At 39.0% G+C, this 18724-nt stretch overlaps 1 long non-coding RNA gene across 1 annotated transcript; it reads right to left on the bottom strand.

Annotated features, from left to right (window-relative positions):
- Positions 1-2764: 2764 nt before the first annotated feature.
- Positions 2765-17961, bottom strand: LOC142052427 (uncharacterized). The gene is made up of 5 exons (XR_012658833.1): positions 17806-17961; positions 12502-12589; positions 9483-9540; positions 8457-8573; positions 2765-4629 (listed from the first exon to the last, which is right to left on the bottom strand). It is a non-coding gene; the product is annotated as an uncharacterized LOC142052427 (long non-coding RNA).
- Positions 17962-18724: the final 763 nt, after the last annotated feature.

Below are 18724 nucleotides of genomic sequence, written 5' to 3' on the forward strand. Positions count from 1 at the left end.
CTTTGAAGCACGATGGTTAGACAGAGCAAATTACTGGTGGCTCTAGGATAAGGACATATGTAGCAGAAAGCATCTCAAGGCTGCAGCAGAGACCCCCAAGAAAACCAGCGAGAGCAGAGACCATGGAAGTACAGGAAGAGGAGGGGGCCAGAGACCCAGCAGGCAGCCAGTGTGGCTGCTCATTGATACAGACGTGTAACAGCCTGATGAAGCTGCCTATAACAGGTAGCGTACATGGGGGGTTTTTAAGGTGCATTTGTTACAAGACTGCCACAAAAGCAACTGGTTGCCCTTACCATGTACTTCAGAGTCACTCATGCCCCCTATATGGGTAAGTACTGTCCATGTAGTACCTTTAAAGGGAATTGTGTTTTGGTGCTGGGTCTAATGGTTTTTTAATTGTGTTCCGCTGGTTTGATTGAATGCTTTTGAGGGTTGTCTGTTAAATTTAGAGGGATGGGAGATGACTGGCTGAGGAGACAGATTAAAATTCCACTTTTTTGTCCTTTTTCTTTGAAGTCTGCAGTTTCTGAGGCTGTGTAAGTCAAGAAATTCAGAGTTCTAAGTATGAATGTTAACCTCAGAAGGCTGGTCACCTCAAGACAAGGACGGATTTGAAGGGTTCAGAGGGCAATAGCAATGAAAACATGCTGTTTTAGTTGTGGTGAGGTTGGCACTATTCATTTAAGAGTAATTTGTCATCTGTGTTAGGAACACTGTGTTTCTGGAGCATTTAATGTGATTGCAGGGATATTTTAAAACAACTCCCAATATGAAATGGAATCCAAGAAGCTTGTGGAGCTCTTCAGCAGAGAGAAATCCCTACTGAGTTGTATAGAAGTGTGTTATAAATGAATATGGAGTGTCTGAGCTGTAACCAAATGTCCATTGCTAGCCAACTTTATTTTGCAGTGGACTGATCTTTCTTCTTCCAAAGCTCAGCATTTATAAATTGTTCTGGAAAACATCAAAGTTATTTGAAAAAGTCTATAGCAGTATAAATTTCTTTATGCAAAATGGCTGTTTAACAAGATTGCCTCTGTGAACTTTTCACATGATTGTGACAGCCACTTTCATTTACTAATGGAAGTTTTATAGCAGATTTTCCCACTACTCCCACATCTCTGTTTACTATTATTTTATGGAGAATACTTTACAAATTGGGTCTCTGAAACAAAGGAAGAGACATTTAGTGACATTCCCAGACTGCTGTGTGGCTTGTTAGCAGGGCTGCCCAAGAGACAGCATGCAGGAGAACCGCAGCTCACATGAACTACCATGATGGTCTGCACCTAATGGGTCCATCTCCATGGGGGTTAATTCAACAGTCATTATGGTCATTGCTAAGAAACTCTTTCTGTGTTAGCCCTGCTTAGATTCAAATTAGGAAGAAAAAAAGGTTCATGGGGAATTGTTCCTCGTTATTGTGGTGCAGACAGCAAAAGGATGGTGTGTGTGTGCCTAGGTTTTACAGTGATAGTGATCATTTAAATGACAAAGGAAGAGAGAGGATTAAGAAGTGGTTAGGAAGGCTTCTGAGGCTTCCTGTACCCAACATCCATCATACTGTAGCTGGATGAGTTTTGGAACTGATCAGGAACTGACTATTTTCTCAGCTCACCATGCATAGAAAGCATTCACTTGGTATTTTAGGAAACATCTCATGTATTCCATCTGGAGAATCCCTGGGTAATTTTACGTTAAATGGTTGAATTCCCTCAGGGCAAGAAGTAAAGATGTTTTCAATTGCTTGATGAGAAAGAAGAGACGAGAAAGGAGGAAAAAATATCTGGAGATAAGAAGAGACAGCTAAGTGTAGAGTAGCATTTACAGAAGCAGAAAAGAAGTGTGAGTAACAGAAGTGAATAAATGATTTATTTATCTTTTATTTTCCCAAGTTATATGTCTTTGTGAAGTCTCTGTTGCAAAAGACAAACCTCGAGTTTGCCTGATTTGCCATTTTTCATTTTGTGAAGGTTCATTGTTTTTTCAGAGAATGACAGTAATATTTCTCCTAGCAACTAAAGATTTTTTTTCTCCAACAAGTTATAAAGGTGAATTAAAATAAAATTGTGAAGTGCTCTGACTCTGTACTTTGGTGAAAAGTCTCATTTTTTACAGGCAAGTATGTTCTTTCTGAGCAGAAAAAAATAATTAAAAAAAGATATTTAGAAATACATGTTTTACTTTTTATCAATAAAAGTAGCTTTAGTTCTCAGTAAAGTTCCAAAACTTCACAGAAGTTTTGAATTTTTTTTTATCCATCCAAAGGAATATTTTGATATTTCTAAATATGACATGATGAACACTTTGCAACTTTTTAAGCTGGGTCATCCTTCTGAACCAGGGTCATCCAAGGTCAATGCACTATCCTCAGCAGTGACAATGTGAAGCTTATGATTAATCATTTCTACACATGGAATAAAGGCATTAGACTGCATTTTCCTTCCAGATACACTCATTAAATTACACAAAAATTAGTGGGAAAAAAATCAGTCTTGTGACACACAGAATATCATGGCTTTAATTGAGATGGTTTGTACTTACTTCAAGATTGAATTTGATACAGTGGTTGTACATTGTTGACTGAAAACTTTTGATTCTGGCTGTGTGGTTTCATAGCAGCAACCTTCACTTTAATGCATACTGGCATCACTGTAATTAAATTTAATTCATCAAATAAAGCTAATTTTGAAAACTTTTTATTTCTTTTTGTTTCTATATAAAAGCTAACACTGAAAATTTTAAGCACATAGTAAGCACAGCAGGAGCCAAGCAACTAAATATGCAGTTCTACCTCCAGACCCCTTAAACTGCCTACTGTTGAGGCACATCATCTACATCAAAAGGACAGAATTCTGGCAGAGTATGTTCTCATTCGTTACTGTGGCAAGTGAGGAGATACATGATCAGATTACAATTACGCTATGTAAATGCAAAGGATCAGAATAGGACCTCAAAGACTCTGGGTTTCTCAGGTAAAAGAGTTCCCAAATGTTAGGCAAAATAATATGTGGCATTTAATCTAAGAGATGTAAAGAAAATGTCTTCTACTTTATACACTTAAAGGGAAAAGTCTTTTGTTCATCACATTGGACAGAACTTTTATCCTTAAACTGTCAAAAAGATAAAGGCATCAGACACATTTAAATTCCTTACCTCAAAAGATGGTAAATGATGTATGCAAAAGAAAACCAGAGTGCACAAGAAATTTCTTTACACAGGGTTTGTACCATGGAAGAAAGTGAATGTAAAAAAATAGGTGGGTTTTTTTTAAGCTAATGTTAATGCCTGATGAGGTTGAGTGGCAAGCAAATCCAGCCAACTATAGGGGAGGGGAGCTGGTATGAAAAAGGCTCGAGTTTTGAGGTAGAAGATTTTTTTTCTTTGCTTTTGCTTATATTGATGGACTGTGAAGGTCATGAAGAGATTGATCTACGGAGGCCAGTAAAAGTTAGAAGTAATTTAATTAGAGCTGTCCAAATCTGAAATATCTTCTAATCCGATTATATACTTATTTCTTGAGGGACAGTGTGAGGGTATCTATATTTGCTATAGAAAGACACTTTTTTTGTAATCTAAAAGGGTCCAGTTGTCAACTCTTTTTTAAGAAGCAGAATGAGTCAAGAAAAATAAATGTTCCTAGTATTTTCCCATAGTTAAAAAATAGAATATTTTTATATTATTTTATATTTCAAAGTAACTGTATGTATGTGTGTGTATTCTTGTATATTATATCTACATTACATAAAATAGTCTTGTTTTGTCCAAGTGAGCAGAGACACTGTTGGTCAGAAATGTCATGTGAGGATCCATTTTAGTGCTGTGCTACCTGCCTTATGTAGCTGGTGTGATTCATTATAATGAAGGACATACTCTGGCACATTTAAAGAGATGTAATTTTGTCTAACTGTCGTAATATTAAATAGACAAAATGCTTTCTGTGAAAAGGAAGACTGTCATCCATCAAAGATTTTTAATCCCTGCTTTGCCATGGTCATCCTTTTAGGGTGTCAAGGGTACAAAATGTACATTAACTGTAAGTACAAAAACTGAAGTGACTCTTAACAACTGTGAAAGTAAATGAGGCCTTATGTGAAGGTGAATAGGCTGCAAATGAGAGCAGAGAGGCTAGGAAGCAAATTGTGGATCGACTGAAGGGCAGCACAGTCTGCCTCACAGAGCCCTGAGCTGCAGAGAAAGATCTTCTTCCCACCGCCCCAAAACAGTAATGCTACAGAAAGGTTTCTAAGAATGCATCCCATCCTCATAGAAGCAGGTACTGCAGCCCTTCCTAGCGTAGTAGAACAGGATTTGCCTGAAAAGTGTTCAGTAGAAATCTTGAGGTAAAGTAGGATTGGGTGTACAGAAAGCACAGGAGTGTAGGTGAATCCCTTCCTCTTCCTGTGCCTGTTTGCAGCACCAAAACAGAAACAAATGAGTTTTTTAAAGACATTGAGTTATATTTTCTGAAATGTCCCTCCCTTTCTTTTCTTGAATTCAGAGCCAGAAATAGCAGCGCTGAAATTCTGTGAGAAAGACCATTCTTGCACTTCTGGGAAATACCATCGTTATCTCTATAAAGTCTGTTGCAGCGAGATTTGGAGATGTTTTGCTGACTGCAGAGATCTGGATGTTCTTCAGATAAGGAATTGAAAGTTTGTCTCATTACCAGATGCAAATCTCCGCTCTAAGGTTCACCCATTACCAAGTTAGACTGTTGAAGTACAGTAAAGTATAACTGTTGTACAAATCTGGTAGGGTCTCCTTGGCATGAATGTTTGCAACACTGCTTTCAAAAGATTTATAAATATGAATGGACTGGTGATGTTAGCTAACATGATTAAGATGCTCCCTAAATCAAGACTACCACTTAGTTGCCCACAAACGGCAGAGAAATTAATTAATTTTGATAAATAAAATATCAGAGATAAAAGGCCCTGTGCACTGAGTGCCATGCCTCCTGAGTTTTTACTCTTTTACCTTAGATGAGCAACTGACAGAAACAGCAATTAAGGTCTTACTTTAAGCAAGAACTTAAGTTCCATGTGCTCAAGTGCTTTGCCGAGCAGGAGTGAGGTTACTCATATACTTAAAGAGTTGTCTGATTATTAGACAAAGAACTCAAAATTTGAAATTTATATCCATGCAAATCCCATCCGCATATAACAGTTTCGCAAATCAAGAAATATGCTGTGATTTTTGCAGCTTACTGCATCCTAGAAAACAAAGAATATATTCTTCTGCCTCACTGGTTATTTCACTGGGCAATTGAATTTCTTGAAGAGTATTCCGCAGACCATGCATTCTTAATGATAAATATGCCGGCATGATGACAACTGGTTTTACCTTGAATGTTTCCCTGGATAGTGAATTTTTTCTAAGCTGCTAATAATATGGCTCAGTCTCCCAGAGGGGGAAAAAATACTTTCCTAGAAGCTGTGTTAGTCCATGCTGAATGAGGGCTCTAAGAACAACCCCAGTGAGAAGTCACACGAAAGCTTTTTTAGTATTAAAAATAAAAAAAAAAAAGGCTGGTCTAAAAGAGTTTACACAGCTGTGAGTGATAAAATATAGCAGCCATGGCAACCCACTCTCCAGTATTCTGATAATGCATCAGAAATTAGGCTATTAGAATTATTAATTCACATTAGTGGCTATTAAAATTACTACCTGCAGATTCACAGCCTGAAAATCCTTTTCTATTTCTAAGAGAAGGTTCAATTGCAGTAGGAACCTTTTTGCTAAATAGGTGCACTGTATTATACGCTAGACATTATGGGAAGTCCAACAGATAATAAAGCTTACACTGAGCTTTATGTAGCTGCTTTGTAATGCAAGGGTAGCAGATGTAATACTTTATTCTTTTAATGATGGCAAAGAACCAATACAGCCCCAATAGCAGTAACAATAACCGGACTCTTACTGGTTCCCTGGAAGCTAATACTAGAAATCCAACCTACTGCAGGGTATTTCATTAAACAGCAAGTGACATACAAAATATTCTACTTTGGTAGGTAATAAACAAAGCCAACAGAAATCAGCAGAAAAACTGAGCCAGACCCATAGAAAGGTTTTGTAGAGATGCTGCGGTGAGACTCAGGGAGTCCTGTAGAGATTTGGCTACATCCTTTCCATCCCCCATTAACTTAACTCAAAATGCAATTGCATGCTGTTTTAAGTAAAAGAAGAAACACTATTACACCAAGGCCACAGTGGGAAATAATCAGGGGGAACAGCAACATGGCAGAGAAAGAACATTTTATTTATGGAAATGAGCAGAAAAAGTAACACACAAACTAGAAGCAGCCAAATAGGTACCAGTAAAAATAACAAACAAGCAAAGAACATGAGCTTGGATCACAACCAGTTTTTAGGAATTCACATTACAGTCTATTTCCTTTGAGATCCCATGGACCTAAAATGGATATGACACCCTGTGTTCTTTCTAAAAATTATTGTTCTCAGAAAGAGAAGAAGAAAACGAGGGTGACTGCAAAGTGAAATTGCAGGCTAGACACAGCAAATGATGTAGGCATATACAAGGGGGCTTGAGTAGCCTTTACACTAAATGCTATTCTGAATTCTCTCCCTCTGTTTGCCATCTGACTCAAGAACAGCCTGAATTCCTTAGGGACTTTATTTTTTACAAAGTTCCTTCTGTGTGTACAGACATTTCTTTCTACATACCCATTTTTTATTTCCTACTTAACTCTTATCAGTAATGCCAACAAGCACCTTGAAGTAGATGTTTATCCACCTAAGCTTCCTTTGGAGCATGGAATCAGGCTGTCAACAAAAAGAGACACTTTTTTTTTCAGACACGGTGGCAATTACTTTCCTACCAAATAAAAAGGTGGTAATACTTAAGGTCATTAATTAGAAGACCTGGGTTTGATTTCTTCCTGGGGATACTCAGACTGAGAAGCACTGGATGTCCAGATGGCAGTCTCCCTAACGTTCTTGAGGCTTGCCTAGGAAATTTTTTTTCTGTTTAGCTATGCCACCAAAAACCACCTAACATGGGTGCACTTATAATGTTAAGAAGGTGAACACAGAAATTTGATTTAGCCCACTTTGGCCAGCAAAATCAAAGAAATATTAGCTCATTGCCAGAAAATGTTACCGATGGTCCTCACAAGAGATGACCAAGTAACAAAAATAATTGCCAGTGACCTTATTTGTAAACTTTCCAAGACCACAATTCTGTGGTATCAGTTACCTGCTCTTTTCTCATTTTTCCTCAGGCATTCAGGCAAACATTGGTGGATATGGTATTATTCATACAGATAACAGAATCCTTGCACTACCAAAGGGCTTCATGCATGAACAAAAGTATTTGTTGTTTCTTTTTCACTACTTGCTATTCATCAGCTCAAGTTCATGTCAGCAGCATGACTCGTGCTTCTGTTTAGCACATGCTTAATGCTCAGCTGAGTGAAGCAGAGCCCACTGTGGCCTGCAGAGCCCAGCTTGCCAATGGGGAGGGGAGGGGAGGATGGCTAGCACCCCATGGGCAGCTGCCACACTAGCAACTAGCTGAACTGCCACAGAGGAAGTCCAATGCTGCTCCACGGGATGGGGAATGCTCATCCAAGTACCCTCAGATACAGCCACACTTTCTTAGGTCACAAAAGTGTTGGGGAAATATTTTTGCCTAAGAACTTGCTGTCTGATAAAAACTGGAAGGTCTGGCAGAAATGGTTTGGTTTTGACAAAGTTGTGACAGAGCCCTGACCAGGTCTCATAGACCTACCCACCCACCCAGTCTCTCCTGGCAATCTCCTTGGTTTCCTGCTATTGCAGCTGCTCAGCTTCTCTGTAGCCACCGTGGAGAACCTCAGGAGCAGACCCCATCACCAAACATCTTTTCTTTCCTCCTTTTGAAAAATCAGATTCTTTTTATTTTTTTTGCTTTTCCAAATTACAGCTGGAAAAAAATAATACATTAAAATCTTCTACAAGGCAAAATCACCCTTCTCTGTACAGTTTGTGTGGAATGGACTAACCAGCAGTCATTTTTCCCTGCATCAGAAAGGAGGTTTTTAGGAAACATTTGAGGTGAGAGACAAAAGAAACTTCTCAGGCTGGTGAGATCATGTAATCAGAACAGCCGTTAGAAAATTATACAGAGTGAAGAGTAGGCAAAAAACACAGGTGGAGACCCCAAAAAGCTGACTGAAGGGGGCAGAGGAAATAGTGGAGGTGATAAAGCATTTCCCTTTCTCTTCTCACACACCATGAGCACATCTGCAGAGGTCATCAGTGTGACATAACAAGCCCCCTAAAAATACACCACAGTGCATATCCCAGAAAGCAGTCCTGTACTGGAAGAAGAGGAACAGCTGAAGTACCCAAACACATTATTATTCCTTACAAAGTGGTCCACAGTTTAAAGATAAAGGTAAAAATCCAGTTTTATAGTAAAATTTGGATGGGCAAATGCTGAAGGATACATTATGAAATTCTTCAGTGGGTCAAGGGAGACCAGCTCAATGAACGCACGGCTTGTTCCAGACATGACTCCTGGGAGTTGTCCCCCATGCCCTGCACGTCGCTGCTCCAGAGTGGCTCTGCGGAGAGAGTGGATTCTTCCACAGCGAAACAGGCTTTCCCCAAGAAACTATTTTTGCTAACAGTATCATCTGACAAAACCAGTTAAAAATCATTTGCTTCTTTCTATTTTAACATTTTCTGTGTGCTTTCCTTCAGATCATCCTCTTCTAAGTCGCCACAAAGGCACAGCTTCCATACATTTTCCATTGACTAAATGACTGCTGCTACTTTTAGTCATTTTGATTTTAACTTAATCTCATATTAAAATCTAAATGAGGGATGATTTCAATTTCTTCTTGGAGGCCGGAAGGAACAGCAATGTGGGACTGTACCAGCTGCAGCTTTAGAGCTTTATTTGGAAGACTACAAGGACACACTTTATTTCCTTATGGATCTCAAAGGCCTGGACTAATTAGTACTTATTAGAAAACAAATTAGAAATGCATTTTATTTCTCCATATGGTGAAAGCAGGAGCTACAGTAAAGGGATAGGCTATCAGAAGAGCTAAGATAGGGATCTGCAATGCATAATTTATTTGACTAATTTTGCCTTTTCTTTTATGTCTATGCATTGTCTATGAACAGGTAACAACTTCCGTGGATGTATCCATTGTTCAAAACAATTTGTCCAATAATTGTTGCTATGTAGCTCATCTGTGAACAATTCATTGCATGTATTTGATCACTAAAATTAAAAACTGTAGTGCCAAACAATAGATCTGCAGGTGACTTGAAAATTTTTTTTATTTGACAATGTGGATACTGGCATTCATTTTTTATGTAAGTGTGCTTGATTTGAATTTTGAATTTTCTGTCAGCATAAATTTTTCCAAATTAACTTTAAAACTGTTTGATTTCCAGTAAAACTGCTACTGAAAACAGGCACTAACAGGATTAAGTAGAATTCACAGGAGCATAGACCTTACCTTCACTGTTTTGTGAATGTTTCTCCCATGATGTACTTTATGTATGTAGATGGTGATCCTGACAGGTGGGTAAACATAGTTAAAGCAATTCCATTTTCAAAAGTTAATGAATACCCAGAGAAAATGAAAGAAAAGTGACCCCAGTAGTTACTGTCAGAGACACTTTGTATTAACTCTGTCATAACTGATACACTATTTCTAGGTTTGTAAAGGACAGGAGCTTTAAGTATTTTGAGGCTGGAATAAAGAACTAACTCTTCATTACCCCTTGAGTACACTGGAAGCAGGAACACTGCTTTGTTGATCTCTTTCTGATACTGTTCAGCAACAGGGTTGCTCCTGCACTAACACCTGCAAAACAGCACACACAGAAGGCTACGGCCTAGTGATGCTGGAGGTCAGAGCATCGCAAACCAACAGCTCTTACCTCCCTTTCTTGAGCAGGACATAGTGGCCACCAAGCTAAAGCCATGCTTCAGAGCCTAAGCCTTGACCTCTAACCTTGGGAATAGTTAAGGTATTGAAAGGTGTTCTTTTTCCACATGCCCAGATTTCAGCTCTTTGATTTCTGAGTAGACTGCTATTCAATAGGCTTTTGTTTGAACTGTTTCTAGTAACCTCACAACCACATTTGCTGTGAAAGTCATGTTGTGTGGAAGTCAGTATTGCCAATGTGTTAGATGTGCTTTCATCATGCCCACCTACAAACAGGGTGCCGTAGGAGAGCAAGGGCAGGAATGCCAGATTTGTTCATCCCCACCTTTTTCTCCCATTTGTCTGCTCTGGGCAATTTAAAACAGAGAAAATCATGCACAGATAGAAGTAAACAGAAGTAATTATGTCTATATGCATGCTGACCATGCAATTGCACAAACAATTGATTCCAGATATTCTTTTTATAGCCCCTACACCTGGCTGACTCTAAACTGTCATCTTTAGACCCCTGTACATGGAGGGCACATGCAGCCTAGTCCCATTAGTAAGACATCTAAATCCTTTGGCAACAACCATGTACCCTTCACACTACAAAATACTCAAAAAAAGGGCATTTTATACAACTAATGGTAGAAAGAAATGTGAAAGGAATCTACATAAGTATGATAAGTTGGGGGAATTTCTTTTATCCTTGGATTAAATGTTTTGGTACTGTATTTGTAGATTCCATTCAGACATTATCTATGTTTTTCCACTTAGAAGAAAAGGATAGTAGATCTGTTATCTTCCTCAAAATGTTTTTCTTTTTAGCTAGAAAATGCTTCTAATTTGTATGATGCATCATTCCATCGATGTTATAGAACTACATTCTTAATTTCTACAAACTGTAAGTATTCATGGATCATACATAGTTTTTCAAATTACAAGAGACTTCTTGACTTCTTTTCTCTGTTGATTTCCTTTACTGACAGGACAGATCTCACCTTTCAACCACCTCTTTTAACAGCACTTTGTTAATCTGTAGGTAGTTTATAAACTCTTTTCTCTCTTTGAAAACATTTTCTCCAATATGTTCCACATTCAGAGCTGTATTTCAAAGTGCCACTTTAATCCTTTTTATCTTTCTGATAACTTAGAGTATTGGACATTACTTAGTTATTCTGGTCACATTTCACTGTTCTTCACTGAAATCTCAATAGAGAAAGAATGCTTTAGGCAAAATGAACCCTGAACTTTTGTGTCATCAAATTCTTAATGTAAGTATATTGAATACAGCCTGCACAGCTTAACCTAAAATCGTAAGAAACACATTCACATTATAAAATTTGCACCAGCACACAAATGGAAGTTTTTATGATGGAGAAATTTCATTTCTCAGTCTTGTTTCTTATGACCCTGGGTACTTATTAAATCTAATAATAAAGAAGTTTGAAAACATTTCGTTAAAATCCAAAAATGACAATGTAGAGAAGATAATAAGAACTTCCTGCTCTGCTCCCTCCTGCACAAACCCTAATGCTTTTTACTGTCCATAAACTACTAAATGATTTGGCTTTCTACAATTACAAAGCTAAGACATTGTCTTCATGTTCCATATTTGAATACTTACAGGTCATGATGACACCATAAAAGTTAATGTGCATAGTCTTTTTAAAATACCATTACTACTCCAAGGAAGTAGTGCCTATCATAAAATTGTGTTTAAATTAAAAAGAGATATTAGCATGAGTTAAAGTGTCCTTTTCCTCTTTCATTCTTTTAATTCTTAATCCCTCAGCATTTATCAGAAAACTACTTGTTTTCTAAAACAGCTATTTCCAACATAGGTGCTTTGGCTCATACTTTTCACATATATCCCTACATCATTGTTACATTCAGTCACTGTTTTTGTAGAGGAATTTGTCTTCTCCAATTCACCTTCTGCATTAGTTATCAAACCTGCTCCCTTCTGGTACAGACCAATTTCTCACAGCTTAATAGTAAAATTATTATCTTAAAATTCCTAAAATGCAGCTCGGCCGTGGCTTAGCCTCTTTTGCCACTTTTAAGATCACTACTTATTAATGTTAATCATGTTAGAATGCTGGGTTTTCTTAACTAGTATAAGAGCTAAGTTTTTAATCTGAGTCTTTTTTTTTCCCTCACAAATTTCCAGAAAATCTCTAGGATTAAAATACTGTCAAGATTTTCTTCAATTCATGTGAGCCTGTAGCCCAGATTGCTTAGAAGAGAATCTTTTATCCCATTCAAAAGACATATGTGCAGACAGATGTAAAGCACGATATGTAGTACATGTGTGTCCACTCCATCAGGACATTTGCACATCTTGCATGCTGCAGTTAATAAAAATGTAAGAACTGAGGGAATTGTGTAACAAGCAACTATTTCTTCCCTTCAACTTCGTCCTGTGTCTATGTCATCACCCATCTTGTATACACCTTTTGAGTGTCACCCTAGGTGAAATATATAAGGCTTTTAAGCTGTTCAGACCCCAAAGAGCAGTGAAAGCTGGATCTCCATTCAGAAGAATAAAGGTCACCCTACAGGGGAAGCCAAGCCAACCTACTCCATTGTAATTAATTACCTGGGGGAAAGGAGGTGGACAAATGAACTCTTCGCCTCAGTGTTCTCCAAGACATGCAGCGTCTCCACCTGTGGTCACACAGCTGGGACTGGAAGAGATAAATATGACCTCTTCTCTGGTAACGTATCAGCCAGTTTATGCAGCAGCAATTTTGAAGTTTGAAGAAGGACTTCATTTTGCAGCCTGGATTTTGGAACCAAGTTGAGCACAAACGCATGAGTTCAGATATTTCTTATTCCTCATGAGAACTTGCAATTCTGTTGTTGTCACGTTGCTCTGCAATCTTCTTTCTAAGGGTCGCCAAGAAGGAAGAAGAAGCTAGATGAACCAGTCTGGAAACTTAATCTGTCCTTCATCCTTTTTTTTTCAGGTTAATTTGAGTTACAACAACAGCATGGAGACTATTCTAGTCTCACTGACTGATGGTTTCTCCCTAGCAATGGGCAAAATCTCAGATGTCTGTTTTAATTTGTTAGATCAGTCAGCAGGCTTTGATACCCATGGTCCTTGGTTGTGATAAACAGCATAGCTTTTATGCTATCACTCACTTGAGTGATTTTGTTCTTTCTTCTCCAAATGCCAACTCCAGTTCCCACTGAAGTCAACTGCAAAACTGCTTTAGGCTTCAACTACAACAGGTTTGGGCCCCAGGAGATGAAAGTAAGTGATTTTGATCAATTGCTCATCTGCCCAAAGAACACTTTAACACAGGTTCTGCCAGGCTATATTTTAGTGCCCCTCCTCTACGTGATGCTGAGAGAGATAATAACACAATTTGGGCTGTTGTTCTATCAAGATGCAGATGACACGCAGCTCTATGCCTCATTTTCATCAAACCCAGATGGTGCGGCATCTTTGCTTTGCCTGTGTCTGGCAGAGATTAATACTTAGATAAGGGCAAGTCGACAGAAGCTCAATTTGGACAAGATGGAGGAGGTGTTATTGTGTAAGGGAAAATAGGGGCATGGTTACTTCTTTTGCACTTCCCATTTGGGAGGGTTTAGCCCTGTAGTGGGTTTGGATTCCTATTGTTATTTGAAATTGCAGGTGGCTTTGAGGGACTAAGACAGCATTTCATATCTGCTTCAGTTACACATCTATCATGTTTCTTCTTGGCTTTGGACAGTGCCACCTCCAATCCATGCCTTTGTAAATTCTAGACTTAATTATTGTGATGTGCTCTATATGGGGCTACAGATGAGGACCAACCGGAAACAATAGTGCGTGTTGAAACCAGCTGCTTGCCTGGCTGCCAATGGGAGCCACTGAGCACATACTAGATAGCTTCTCTGGCAAAAATTCTGTCTCCCTCCCCACCAAAGGGGTGGCTCCCTCACTATTGAATCTGGTTCCTACACTGAATTAGTGTGAAATGACTTGGGTCCTATCTTCTTGATAAAAAATCTCCTGCCAAGGGAACTCTCAAAGCAATTTCTGACAATATAATGTTAGAGCTCTAGAATTAAACAAATAGGAGGCAGTAGCAATGCTTTTAAAACAAACAGCTCTCAGCTTCAAAATTGGCTTCCCCAACTACTCCAACAGAGCCCAAATGTGTTAAGCTTGGCACAGTAAATGACCCTTCATTTTTCCCTAGTTTTGGATTATCACTGCACTTATCACAAAGGACTGCTTTGGGAATCTAACAGTAATTGCATCTGTATTCATGAGCTTTTTAACATCATCATTAATACTGCACTAGAGTTATGGGATCCCCATGAAAGTACACTAAACTGACACCAAGAACTCAATCTAAGCAGCCTTGAACTTTGGATTCTTATTTTAAAGATTCCTTCCGTGACCCGTTGCTCCTCAAAATGTGTGGTTCAGATAAACACTCCTACAAGTCGACATCTTTCTGACCTGTCTCATGGGTCAGCAAAAGTGGTTTGGAAACCTCAGGAGAGTAGCCTTATTCAATACATTTCAGCACTTATTCTTCTAGTTCTAGCTAAAACCAGGACCTACAGAGAAGAATCCTTAGGACATTAAAAAACTCCTTTCAAATTCCAGAAGGACTTTATGTTTAGTTCTAAGATGGGAAAAGCCTGTCACTTCTTATTGCAGCCAAATTATCCTTTACAGGGGAAAGCTTAAGTAGAATACCACAGTCAGAAGTTATATGGCTATGTATTTAGTGCAGGATACTTAAAAATCTTTTCTTTTAGACAAATTTTGTTATCTGTATCCATGTCAGAAAATACTATTTCCATCAGTAGTGAAACTGACAAAATGGTGTAAGGACTAAGCTACAACTTTATGAGAGTAACAGTGGCACAATTTGGTTTTTATGATAATAGACCAAGAATCAAATTCTTTCCTCTGTTGCTCCCGCTGACCACTTCAGACCTTGTTATCGGAATACGGTATCTCTGTCTCAAATATTCCGAGTAAATGGGATTTAGATGTAATTTATATTTCTTGGAAGGGAAAATATTTCATTATTTCCTATGTAGACTACATATACCAATAATAATTTAAATTCCTAAAGATATGCAGGTGCTTCAATGGAAAAAGGAGATATTTCAATTCCTTGGTCTCTACTTTGCTTAATTGGATTTTACTGAGCATTTTAAAACGGCTGAGACTTTTGATCAACTGCGCATCCACCATCACTTCCAAGAGCTTTCACAACACTACAGACCTGAATATCTATCTGACAGACATATTTCTGAACCGCCTAACAGTTCCTTACTAAGATATTTTCATCAAAAATGTAAAACCTTATAAAAAATTCAGATGTTTTGGTTCAGTTGAGGCCCTCAGCTAGAATAATGTCATCTCATGTCTATATGGCATAGTGTTGTTTTTATCTGGGGGCTTTTAACACTACAGTAATAGTGATTTCAAAGGTTCTAGCTCCTTTTTAAGAGGTAACTGCACTATTCTTGATTTTGATCTGTCACCACCTTGCCACAGTATGATATTCCAGGTTTCTTGTTTTGTGTAAATGTATTTTTTTTTCATCATTGCAGCTTGATAAAACAGAAACCCTTTTTGAACAATAAAGCATAAGTAATGTATTTCTATTTTTATATGTTTTCTTGGATATGATTGCAATTTATGAGAAAAAAACACTATAATTATGAATGCAAATCATTTCACAGTTACTGCAACAGATTTTGTTTATATATGTTAAACTATGCTGAGAAAGAGCCGGCTATGATCTGGGAAACTCATTAATGTCTTTGCAAAACAGCAATCAGAACATGGTGTACAGCAGTGATAGTGAACATGTTTCACCAGGATACGACTCAAACCACGCCAGACTTGAAATTCAGACACCTTCTTGTGTCAGCACACAGAGGTGGATCATAGGGAAGCTAGTAAGGCTTTTTAAATTAAATTGTTTAAAAATTGTGTTTCTAGCCTGATACTAATAACACTGTAATTTATTAAAGCAATAGAACCATTGTTTCTGTCAAGAAAAGGCAGAAGTTCCAGTGAAGACTGACAGTGCATATCCATAACCTGTGAAACTAAAAAAGGCAAGTACACGAGCTTGAGCATTCAGCCCTTGATGTCAGCTCTTCATTCGCCTTTGTAGTGGTTTGGATAATTCCCCCTTCATCTCTTCAAGATGAAGCTTGGGTTCATCCTGGGGTTAAGTTCCACCACGGAGCAGTATGGATGAGGCCATACCATGTTTAGCTATCTCCATCTGTCACCATCCTCCAACATTAACCCAGAAGACCTTGTATTCTCACATGCAACCCAAAATATTCACATAATGCTCCAGGGCATGTGTATACTCTCCACATCACACTTATTAAAAATACCACTTTTGAGGCTGTAAAGCAGTCTTCTCATTAGCAGCCTGGCCTATGGACCCAGTCCTGACGACAAGTGTTATTAACACCATGTCAACAAATGTCTGAGAAGCACTGTGGAGCCAGCCTGGTCTCACAGAGAGAGCAACCCACCTTTCAGCATGCAAAAAGAAAGCCCAGGAGGGGAGGGCTAGCCAGATGCCCCAAAAGAAACATCAGGATATTGCACCATCCGCAGGCCATACTGGTAGCACCGCACAAGTTCAAAAAAACACAAAGTTATCCTGAGAGTATCCCAAAGGCAATGTCTAAAAGACATTCCTTGCCTTCACCTGCCCAGTTTCCTGATTTATATCCACACTCCAGTATTTAACTCATTCATAGCTGACCCAGGTGAGCTTAGAAGGCTCTAGCTATGCCTTACACAAGACACATGAAATATCTGTGGGTGATCCAGCATATGGGGGAAATATGGGCACCACACTGGACAGGCTTAAGACCTAGAAGAGGAAGGCAGGAGATACAGCACGAGAATAGTTATCTCCCACTGCCTTCCGTGTTTTCCCAGAACTCACCATCACACAGATGGGCTTCTATTGTGCAGTGGAAGCATATGCGTGCACCTCTTACAGCAAATGTGAGGTCCACTCCTGGATGTGGTGATGGAGCAAACTGAAACAGCAGCACGGGCGGGTGCCCCTCTGTCCCTCTCAAAGGCACCCTCCTCCCAACCAGTAGGGCATCTGAAATTGTAACAGATCCTAGGCCCACTCCCCACTGCCAAAGGGCAGCTCACACTGCTGAATGCTGAAACACTCCCTAGACCACTTCTTAGCCAGAGCAGTCGGAAGCCCTGTGCGCCCTGGCCTGGTGACACAGAGAAATCTGGGCTATCACCTAGAGCTGAATAACAGGAATTTGGATGGGAGAGGGATGATGAATCCTTTGCATGTCTTCATGCTCAAGACCCTCCTAGAAACCCTGCCTGGAGCATTTCAGGGTCTGACCCCTAGGTATCAGCACATGGACTGCTCTCCACATTGAGGAGATGAGCAACAGGTTATAATACATAGCGTCACCCTTCACTTTGATTGCTTCCTCTCCACACCAAAAACAAATTCACCAAAAAAGTCACCCTTCAGTTTGGTTAACCCTTACTTTGATAGTTTTTTATTTGCTGGACTGCACCAGTTTTTGCAAAGATGTAGTAACTTTTTGTGCAGCTATTTATCAAACATATATAAAATTATACATGTTCTTTGTCAGGGTTATGTATAGGTGGCCTGTCCACCTCGGTAAAGACCAGTGATTACTGTCTTAGGCAGGATAGGTGACACATCATAATTCCAAGCCCCAATTAATCCCTACATACTATCCCCTCTTATCTAAGCTTTTGTCAGCCTTGGCTTTTCCAGGGGGTCCAGCTCACTCCCACCTTAGATAGATAGAAAAGTCAGTTTATTTACAAACCATTAGATAACACATTTACAATACATTAAATCATTCTCACAATAGATCTTACAATAGTTCTTACCTGACTAAGAAACATATTCGTAATGCCCACTGAAGAGAGCAACACTCGGTTTGATAAATGACAAGCTATCTTTTCCTGTCAGGAACTGGATAGTCCCAGTTCTTTCAACAATTCGTAGTTGCCTTGATACCATTTTCCATGTGCACCTATACTAAAACTGTGTCTATGCTAGTTGATGAAATGGGTCAGAAACTGTGCTCTGGCCTCATGGCAACTAACCCTGTCTTGTTTACACAGGACAGCTTTGTCCTGACTTCCTATGGGGAATGGTCCCTGGCGCATGCTAACTCCCAAACTTCACACAGGCATTGCCAGCAAGCACTAAGTCACACTGACGAAAAACGCACTGAAATTATGCTGGCAGTTATCAGTAGCGCTCAGGTCCATGCTGCACCCTAATTAGTTTATCAGTATAACTATGGCCTGTTTAGTTCACTAAAATATGAAGCTATTTCAAGTTGATGTAAGTAGGGATTGGAATGACTGTAAGTTACAGAGCAACACTCTTTCCTTTTTCTATTCTTTAGAAAAATAAACTTTACTTTGGACTCAAAAAGAGGTTGATGACTGAACAAAATTATCCTAGGCTGTTTTAATACATATTAAGTTGAATTTCATTAGGACAAAATTTTCCATAGGGCATAAGCAAGCAGCATAGTCTCCCAGAAAAACTGACTTATTTCAATGAGTATTTCTCAGGTAAATCTTCTGATTAGTTGCCAACGAGTTGTTTCTTTTTAATGTTTATAATACCTTACTCTTCAATGAGAGATGATCATGGCTGGCAACATTCTCATCCTGGGGCAGTAGGTCAATAGGTTAATACCTTGGCTAAAGGACCTGAGTGTGCTTCACTTGGCAACACCACAGCATGCTCCCAGGATACAGCAGCAGACAATAACAGCGAGCTTAACTTCCC

The sequence above is a fragment of the Phalacrocorax aristotelis genome, chromosome 2 (genome assembly GCF_949628215.1).
Source record: "Phalacrocorax aristotelis chromosome 2, bGulAri2.1, whole genome shotgun sequence".
Taxonomy (NCBI): Eukaryota; Metazoa; Chordata; class Aves; order Suliformes; family Phalacrocoracidae; genus Phalacrocorax; species Phalacrocorax aristotelis.